Here is an 11132-nt window from a genome sequence, read left to right on the forward strand (position 1 = left end):
AGGGACCAAGACCTGGCTTATTTGTTGCACTCTCTCTGGCACAGCACCAGAGGTGGCTGTCCTGGGTTGGCAAGCTTAAGCCCCTGTCTCTAACTGCGGCCGGATTCCCCAAATTTTCCCCTATGATCCTTTGTTCTTTTTGAATGCTTTCAACCAGACTCCAAATTAATGCTGTTCCCCAATCACAGGGCACTCTTGTATTGGGGTATTACTTTCCAATGGGTCACTTCTGGTGACTCCCTCCCCCTTTTGTTTAACTTCCAATATTAGTCTGATGTTTCCACTCCGCTTTACCTGCACACTGACATCTTCTGCCCTCGTAGATATCCAGAAGTGTATAATTCTAATCTTGGGTGATTTCATGGGTGATCAGAGTTCTTTGGTAGGTACTCCTACTTCTCTGACATCTTGTCTCCCCCCACCGACTTTGTTTTCAGGCTCTGGGCCAATTTTAACTACATGTTTCAACTCTACATATTATTTATTGACTATTATTAAAGATGAAGAAATTAACACAGTAATACTTACTTCATTGTCTCCTTTCTCCTATCATGAGAGACTTGTGATTCTAGGACAACCCTTACTTAAATTTGTGTTTATTGACCTATTTACCAAATTTGTGTTTACTCCCTTGGGGAAAATCTTCTCATCAAATTTAGACCTTCAGAAATAATGTGGAAACCTGTTAAGTGAATATTTCTCTATATTGCGACCTGGAGAATTCTAATTATCCTCTCTTCTTCAAATTGCCACCATTGCTCACCACTCTTTCACCGGGGAAACTAAGTAATAAATACAGACAAACAGACACACACACACACACACAATATTCCATTGGTATGATTTCTCCCTCACCTCCACATCCTTTACTTTTTCTTCCATAAAATTCTGATCTGTAGAAACAATCCCCATTTCTCCTTTAGTATTGCTCATATTCCAAAGTTTATTTATTTATTTGGATTTTTATTTATCCAGATTATTGTTGCATATGTTTACCATAACTCTGAATTTTACTTTTGGAGAAAGATGCATCATACTATAAATATAAAATTTTATTTGAATAACATTTATTTGGATTTACAGCCAAAATTTATTCGGATGTAAATATTGTCTCTCATTTTGCTTTCAATTGCATAGATGTTTTGTATGTTATGTCAGTTTGTGCCATTGTTTTAATTGATGATAGATTGTTATCTATTACTATTTTGGGGGATAAATTTCAAAAGAAAGGAGAGGAGTTAAAAATAGCTAAATTTCTAATGTTATTTCTAACTTGAAGTTTGAAACTCAACTGCTTTTTAAACTGTGTATTTATAATATATAATGACACTTATTACAGACCTACACTATTTTTATCTTCACTATCACTAGCATTTCTGCCATCTTCTTTTTTATACAAATTATGAATCAGTCTGTTATTTTCTATATAATGCATTCTAAAATTTATTATGATTATATTTAATTCATATATTTATATGTAGAGTTTTTAATTTGATAATAATAAATCTTCCAGTGTAGGAATGTCCCATAACTTTCTATTTACTGTGGAAAAAACTTCATAGATTGTTTTTTATTTGGGTCATTCAAACTTAATCTTAGATTTAGTCTCACATTTTTATGGTTTTGTAGTGTTATGAGTAGGAGATGTATCTATAATATTTTCAAATTGACCACTGCTAAAGCATAAATAATCTATGTACTTTTTAATGATAATCTCATATTTCACATTTTTCTGGACTATCTTATCAATTCTAAAATATTTTGTAATCATTCTATTAGATTTTTTAAGTAGATGATCACAATTGCAAAAAGCAATAATTTTGTCTCTTTCTAGTATAAAACGTTTATTTATTTTTCATTACTTAGTGAAATAGTAAGTAGTATTGGAGTATTAGTGTGATATGCATGCTTATATATTTCTTATTGCTTTATTTACAAAATCACACATTTCTCAATTAAGTATAATATTTACTGGAAACTTGTGAAAGTTATAAAAAATTTTGAAATTTAGAAATTATTTTTAATTATTTTATTTACTTATTTGACAGACAGAGATCACAAGCAGGTAGAGAGGCAGGTAGAGAGAGAGAGAGAGAGGAGGAAGCAGGCTCCCCGCTGAGCAGAGGGCCGGATGTGGGGCTCAATTCCAGGACTCTGGGACCATGACCTGAGCTGAAGGCAGAGGCTTTAACCCACTGAGCGACCCAGGTGCCCCAAAATTTAGAAATATTTTTTATTTAAAAATAAGAAACAGTGAAATTTATAAAATGTAATTCCAGCATCTATTAAGGCAAGCATATTTTTCCTTTATTCAATTAATGTGGAGAAATATTATTAAAATGTGGTTATAATTGGTGATATAATATTTTATTTAAGAACATTAAATTAGATCCTAAGTGATTTTGGTACAAAAAGAATTTCTTTTTAGTCCTTTTAAGTTTTATATATGAGGATACCAAGCCTTCAGAGAATGAGTTTGGAATCTGCATATCTCTAGGGAATGTAGCAACCATTATTTTGCCTTTTCATAATTTTTTCTCATTCATCTTCTTAAATAAATCCTATATTCCTAAAAATGATATTGTCTTTTTCAATTTTTGTTCATTATGTTATTTGGAAATTTATATAAATTATTTAAGGAATGAGTCCAATTTAAATATTTTTATTTTCTTTCAGCTTTAATGAAATATGATTGACAATCAAAATTGTATATATTTAGGCTGTATAATCCTACCTCTTTTAAGATAAACAAAATTTTGGTTTAATATACATATATACTGTAAGATGATTATCACCATTAAGCTAATTAATACATTCATCAACTCATATAGTTTTCTTTTTTGTGTGTGGTAAGAAGACTTAAGATTTTTCTTAACAAATTTCAAGAATATAATACAATGTTTTTAACTGTAAGGACCATGATGTAATTACACTCCTGGAATTTATTCATCTTATAAATGAAATTTTGTATCCTTTGACCTCTATCTCTCCGTTTCCCCCACGACACCTGACAACCCCACCTTGACTCTCTGGTTTTAGGTGTTTGATTTTGTTGATTCCACCTATGAGTATTCCATGATACAGTATTGTCTTTCTGTGTTTGGATTATTTCACTTAGCATAGTTTTCTCCAGGTTCATCCGTGTTATCACAAATGGCAGGATTTTCTTCTTTTTATTACTAAATTATATTCAATTATATGTATTATAGATGCATATAGATACATATTGTAATAGATATATACATTACATGGAATATATAATAAATACATACTGTAGAAGAGATGTAATAATAATATAAAATGCATAGATACATAGATATATATTACAATATATATTATATTTATGTATATAATATTTTCTTTGTCAATTTATCTATCAACAACAGGCATTTAGGTTGTCTCCATATCAGCACTGTTATTCATACCATCGTTATTATTAATATTGTTAATAACATTGCTCATGCTGAAGTAGACATGAGAATGACATACCTCTTTGAGATCCTGATTTAATTTCCTTTGGCTATATGCCCAGAAGTGGGATTGCTAGATCATATGGTATCTCTACTTTTAATTTTTTGAGGAACATACATACTGTTTCCCATAATGACTGTACTAATATACATCCTCACAAACTGCACAAGGCTTCCATTTTCTCTACACACTTGCCAAAACTTATCTCTTGTGTTTTTGATAATAGACATTCTAACAAGTGTAAGGAAATTTCTCATTGTGATTTTGATTCCCTGATGGTTAGTAATGTTGAACACCTTTACATATAACTGGTGGCCATTTGTAGGTCTTATTTGTAGAAATATGTATTCACTTTGCCAATTTTTAAATTGTGGTATTTGATTTTTTGCTATTGAGTCATAGGTGTTCCTAATATACTTTGGATATTATCCTCTTATCATGGATATACAGTTTGTAAATATATTTTTTCCATTCAAAAGATGGCCTTTTAATTTGTTGCCTTTACTGTAGAAAACTTTTTAGTTTTATGTAGTGCCATGGTTGATTTTTTTTCTTTTGTTGCCTGTGCTTTTGGTGTCATATTCAAAAATTCATTGCCAAGACCCATGTCAAGTAGTTTTTTTCTCTATGTCTCTTTCAGAAGTTTATGGGTTTGGGTACTACACTTAAGTCTTTAATCCATTTTGAGTTAATTTTTGTTAAGGATTCATTTCATTCTTTTGCATGTGGTTATCCAGTTTTGCCAATAATATTGAAGAGACTACCCTTTCCCTATTATACATTTTCATCAGCCTTGACAAACATTAATTGACTACATATGTGTGGAATTATTCCTGGGCTCCCAATTTTGTTCCATTGGTTTGTGTGTCTGTTTTTATGCCATCACCATACTGTTTTGATAGCTTTGTAATAAAGTTTGAAATAAGTTAGTGTGATGTCTCCAAATTTGTTTTTTCTCAAGATTGCTTCAGCTATTCAGGGTCATTTGTGGTAGCATATGAATTTTAGGATGCTTTTTCTTGCTTCTGTAAAAAGTGCCATAAGAATTACATTGACTTTGTAGATTGCTTTGGGTAGCATAGAGAATTTAACCAAATTAATACTTTCAATCCATAAACATGGAATGTATTTCCATCTGTTTGTGTCTTCTTTCATTTCTTTCATAAACGTCTTATAGTTTTCAGTACACAGATTGTTAACCTGTAATGTTAAATTTATTACTAAGTATCTTATTCTTTTTAATGTTATTAAAAATATAATTTTTTTTAAAAATTTTATTTTCAGTTAGTTCATTGATAGTATATGGAAATAGAAATGATTATATATATTGTTTGTGCTTTACTGAATTTATTTGTTAGTCCTAACACTTTTTTTAAATTTTTAAGGTTTTGCATATTTAAGATTATGTAAACTGGAAAGACAATTTAACTAAGCCTTTTCTCATTTGAACACTTTTAGTTTTTTTTTTCTTAATTGTGTGTGCAGGACATCCAATACCATGTTGAATGGAAGTGGTGAAAGTGGGCACCATTATATTGCTCCTGATCCTAGGATTAAAACTTTAAGCTTTTTACTAAGAAGTATGATGTTAGCTGTGGGCTTCTCCTATTTGGTCTTTATTATTTTAATGTATATTATTTCTATAACTATTTTATTAGAATTTTTATCATGAAAGGATGTTCTTTTTTATAAAATAGGTTTTTCTTCACCTATTGAGATGATCATATGTTTTTTATCCTTCATTCTATTAATGTGGTATATCACACTTTTTGATTTATGTGCATTAAATCATTCTTCCATCTGGAGATAAATTTCACTTGATCATGTTTTATGATGCTTTCATTTTATTTTCATATTTTTGTATGATCCTTTCAAAGTGCCCTTGAATTTGTTTCTATGTTTTGTTGAAAATTTTTGCATCAATATTCACCAGGGATATTGACACATAGTTTTCTTTTCTTTTAGTGCCCTTATCTGACTTGGTATCAAGGTAATGCTGGCTTTGTAAGATGAATATTTCTTCATATTTTTAGATTTAAGAAGGATTGACATCAGTTGTTCTTTAAGTGTGGTAGAATTCACCTGTAAATTCCTGGGCTTTTCTTTCTTGGGAAGATTTTGATTACTGATTGAATCTCCTTACTTATTATTAGTCTGTTCAGATTTTCTTTTCTTTGTGTTTCAGTCCAGGTAGATAGCACATTTCCAGGAACATATGTTGTCTAATTTGGTGGTATAAAAGTTTTCGTAACAGTCTCTCATGATGCTCTGTATTTCTGTTGTAACATCTCTCCTATTTGTATTTTATTATTTGATTCCTCTTTTTTCTTGTTACATGTATCTATAGGTTTGTCAGTTTTGTTTATTTTTTAATAAGACACCTCAGTTTCTTTGATATTTTCTGTTTCTTTTTTTTTTTATAAAATTTAAATGCAGTTAGCCAACTTATACTGTTTTCTTTCTTTTTTTTTTTAAAGATCTTATTTATGTATTTATTTGACAGAGAGAAATCACAAGTAGATGGAGAGGCAGGCAGAGAGAGACAGGGAAGCAGGCTCCCCGCTGAGCAGAGAGCCCGATGCGGGACTAGATCCCAGCACCCTGAGATCATGACCTGAGCCGAAGGCAGCGGCGCAACCCACTGAGCCACCCAGGCGCCCCCTTATACTATTTTCTTATTTTCTATTTCATTTATTTCTGCTTTACATGTTATTTTCTTTCTATGCTAACTTTGGGTTTAGTTTATTCTTCTAGTTCCTTGAGGTATAAATTTAGATCGTTTATTTGAGATATTTATTTTTTCTTAGCATATGCATTTATTGCTATGAACTTCCCTCCTAGAATTCTTTATGGCATATCCCATGAGTTCTGAAATGTTTTTTTTCCAATTTTGTTTCAAACTTTTTTTTTAAGTTTCCCTTAGGTTTCTTCTTTGAACTACTGATTATTCAGAAATTTGTTATTCACTTTCCACATATTTACAGATTTTCAAGCTTTATTTCTGTTATTGAATTTTAGTTTCATACTGTTGTGGTTACAAAAGAGAGTAGGGATGATTTAAATCTTTTTAAATTTGCTAAGACTTGTTTTATGAGCTAACACATTATCTGTGCCAGAGAATGTTCCATGAGTACTTAATAAGTATGTGTTTTCTACTGCTGTTGGAAGGAATGATCTTTATATTTACTAGGTTTACAGGAGCTAAAGTATGGTTGAAGTCCAATGTTTCCTTACTGATTTTTTGTCTGGATGATCTATACATTTTTGAAAATGGGGTATTAAACGTTCTAACATTATTGTATTTTCTATTTCTCCCTTCAATTCCATTAGTATTTGTTTAATATACTTAGCATCACTGATATTGAATGCACATATATTTACAACTGTTTTATGATCTTGGTGTATTTTATTCTTTTATCATATTATAATGGTCTTATCTCCTGTTATAGTTTTTGACTTGAGGTATACATTGTCTGATATAAATATGGCTACCTTTGTTGTCTTTTAGTTATCATTTACATGGGTTATCTTTTTCCATCCCTTCACTTTGAGTTAAATATATATATATATATATACACACATATATATCTATATGTACCTATATACATTTATATATATACATATGCATATATACACATATATACATATATAAATATATAAACATAAAAATATATATGTATATATGTACCTATATACATTTTTATATATACATATACACATACATATATACATATACATATATATACACACACATATACATATATATACCTATATGCACCTATATAAATGTATATAGGTATATATATATGTACATATATATATGTGTGTGTGTGTGTGTGTGTGTGTGTGTGTATATATATATATATATATATACCCTTAAAACTCAAGTGAGTCTCTTATAGATAGCATATAGTTAGGTCTCGTTTTTTGTCTTTTCTATAATGTATGCAACTTTATTGCACTGGTCTCAAGTCAGTAACTGAATGTGCATGTAAGCCCTGGCCACATCCATGCCTCAACCCTACTCCCTGGGAGACCACAAGTCTTCATACATCTCAAGTTGTGTGTGGGGGTATATATGGGAGCCATAATGGCAGACCTTTAAAAAAAATAAGGAATAAATATTAAAGTGAAGATTTATTAAAATGGACTAAATAATTCACACAAAAGCAATGCTATCATCCTCTCCTGTGTGAACTCCACAAGTACTGGCCTTTCTATCTGAGGGAGGAATGGAGTGGCTTTTGGTAAGGCAAGGGACTTCCTGTAACAGAATCTCATGATACTTAGAGTGACTATTTTATAAAAAGAACACAGCAACCCATGAAATGGGAGAAGATATTACAAAGACACTACAAAGGGCTAATATTCAATATCTATAAAGATCTCCTCAAACTGAACACACAGAAAACAGATAATCAAATAAAAAAACGGGCAGAAGATATGAACAGACACTTCTTCAAAGAAGGTATACAAATGGCTAACAGACACATGACAAAATCGTCGTCATGGGATATTCAAATCAAAACTACATTGAGATACCACTTACACCAGTTAGAATGGCCAAAATTAACAAGAGAGTAAACAACAAGTGCCAGAGAGGATGTGGATAAAGGGGAACCTTCTTACATTGTTAATGGGAATGCAAGTTGGTGCAGTCACTTTGAAAAACAATGTGGAGGTTCCTTAAGAAATTAAAAATAGAGCTACCCTATGACCCTGCAATTGCACTACTGGGTATTTATCCCAAAGATACAGATGTACTGAAAAGAAGGGCCATCTGTACCCCCATGTTCATAACAGCAATGGCCACAGTCACCAAACTGTGGAAAGAACAAAGATGCTCTTCAAAAGATGAATGGATAAAGAAGTTCTGGTCCATATACACAATGGAGTCTTATGCCTCCTTCAGAATGAATGAATACCCAACTTTTTCATCAACATGGACGGGTCTGGAGGAGATTATGTTGAGTGAAATAAGTCAAGCAGAAAGAGTCACTTATCATATGGTTTCACTTACTTGTGGAGCACAAGGAATAACACAGAGGACATTAGGAGAAGGAAAGGAAAAGTGAAATTGGGGGAAATTGGAGGGGAGATGAACCATGGGAGACTATGGACACTGAGAAACAAACTGAAGGTTTTGGAAGGGAGGAGATGTGGGGGTTAGATGAGTCTGGTGATGGGTATTAAGGAGGGTATGTATTGCATGGAACACTGGGTGTGGTGCATAAACAATGAATCTTGGAACACTGAAAAAAAATTTTTTTTAAAATGTCCAAAGCCCTTGGTCACACTGTAGGACTTTGGAGATGCTCTCCCTAACTACCTGCTGTCACCGTCACTGTTCTAGTCTTTAAATCCTGAGTAAATCACCAAAACAAACAAACAAACAAACAAACAAAAAAACCCACAAAAATAAATCTAAAATAAATCAAAGACCAAAACAAATGAAGCCATGCCAATCTCATCTCATTCTCTGAACAAGTTAGGTTTTGTTAAGAAAAGTTGTGATTAAAGTAACAGTCTGCCTAAAAGCATTTGCACTGGATAATGAAGTGGCCTTACTTGTAATCCTGCTTGCTTATCCATATCTGCTGGAAGGTGGATAGTAAGCCCAGAATGAAGCTAGGGATCCACACAGAGTACTTGTATTCAGGGGGTGTGATAATCTTGATCTTCATTGTGCTAGGTGCCAAGGCAATGATCTTCTGCATCCTGTCAGTGAGGCTAGGGTATATGTGGTCCCACCAGACCGAACCTTGTTGGTATTGAGGTCCTTATGGATGTTTCCATCACACCTCATGATGGAATTGAAGATAGTTTTATGGATACCACAGGATTCCATGCCCAGGAAGGTCGGCTGGAAGAGTGTCTAGCTAGGAGGAATATAACTGCACATTGCCAATGGTCACAATCTGTCCATCTGGCACCTCTTAACTCTTCTCCAGGAAGGAGCTGGAAGTCACGGTAGCCAACTCTTGCTCAAAGTCCAGGGAAATACAGCACAATTTCTCCTTGATGTCACACATGATTTCCTGCTCAACAGTGGTGGTGAAGCTGTAGCCATGCTCCGTGAGGATCTCTATGAGGTAGTCCATCAGGTCCTAGCCAGCCAGTTCCAGATGCAGGATGGCATGGAGAAGGGTGTATCCCCTTGTACATAAGCACAGTGTGGGTGGCCTAGTCATCAAAGATCATCACAATGTCAGTGGCATAGCAAGAAGAGTACAGGGACAGCATGTTCTGGATGGCCACCTACATGACTGGGATACTGAAGGTCACAAACATGATCTGTGTCATCTTCCCATAGTTGGCCTTGGGGTTCAGGATGACCTTGGTTAGTAGCATGGGGTGCTGCTTGGGGCCACATGCAATTAATTGTAGAAGGTGTGGTGCCAGATCTCCATGTCATCCCAATTGTTTCCCATTGTTTCCCAATGACAATTACTATACTCAGTAAGATACTTCAGGGTCAGGAAGTCCCTCTTGCTCTGGGCCTCATCAAACATGTAGAAGTCCTCTGGCCCATGTCCACCTTCATGCCTTGGTACCATGGATGCCCCACAATGGAGAGGAAGACAGCCCTGGGCTCTTCATGGGCTATGAAGCCAGCCTTGTACATGTTTATAAAATCATTCCAGCCATTCAATGTCTTTTGATTGCCTCTAATAATTTGTCACTCTGTTTTTAGGCACATAAATAAGATTTTTATGCCTTCTTGGAGAATTGACCACTTTCTCATTATGCAATGTCCCTCTTTATTCCTGATAATTTTCTTTGCTCTGAATTCTGCTTTGTCTGAAATTAACATAGATACTCCAGCTTTCTGGAGTATATCTCTCATTCTCATAGATTTAACTGAGTGATTTTTGTATTTGTGTATAATGAGGGATATAAATCCATGTTTTTTAAAATGTATACACAGTTATTATCTTACGGTTTTGAAGATAAAATTCTCCTATTTAATGGTCTTGATACCATTATTGAAAATCAATCACCCATAGATATATTATTTCCTTTCAGACTTCCTATTCTATTCGATTGTTCTATACATCTAACTTTATGCCAGCACCACAGTGTTTTGATTACTATAGCTTTGTAGAAGGCTATGAAATGTGAGTCCTTCAACTTTTATGAAAATATAGCTTCATAGAATAGATTAGCAAGTGCTCCCCAATCATTTGTTTTTGGAAGAATTTGAGTAGGATTGGTGTTAATTTTTCTTTAAATGTTTGTTATAATTCACAAATGAACCATTTATTTAATGAGATTTTCTTTATTTGGATTTTTTAAATTAGAAACTTTATTTTTAGAGTAATTTTAGGTTCACAGAAAATTAAATGGAAAACACAGAGTACTTATATTTCCCTGTCTCCCACTTTGTCCCCAATCACTTCTACTTCTGACATTCTGCACCACAGTAGTACATTTGTCATAATCAATAAACCTACATTGAAAAAATTTCAATCGAAGTCCATGGTTTACATAGAGATTCAGTCTTGGTTTTGTACATTCTATGGGTTTTGACAAACTTTTAATGATATGTATCAGCCATTGTTGTGCCATACAGAATAGTTTTAGTATCCAAAAAATCTTCTGTACATAGATTGATAACTCATATATTTTTAGCATGAAATGCTCTTCTAGTTTCTGGATGG

General features: G+C 33.1%; 1 pseudogene across 1 annotated transcript; it reads right to left on the reverse strand.

Moving 5' to 3' along the window:
- Window positions 1-9350: 9350 nt before the first annotated feature.
- LOC309856588 (actin, cytoplasmic 3 pseudogene) lies at window positions 9351-10096 on the reverse strand (annotated as a pseudogene). Its single transcript has one exon. The product of its transcript is annotated as an actin, cytoplasmic 3 pseudogene (transcript).
- Between the last annotated feature and the right edge of the window lie 1036 nt (window positions 10097-11132).

This window comes from Mustela nivalis, assembly GCF_964662115.1.
Source record: "Mustela nivalis genome assembly, chromosome: X".
NCBI classification, from domain to species: Eukaryota; Metazoa; Chordata; class Mammalia; order Carnivora; family Mustelidae; genus Mustela; species Mustela nivalis.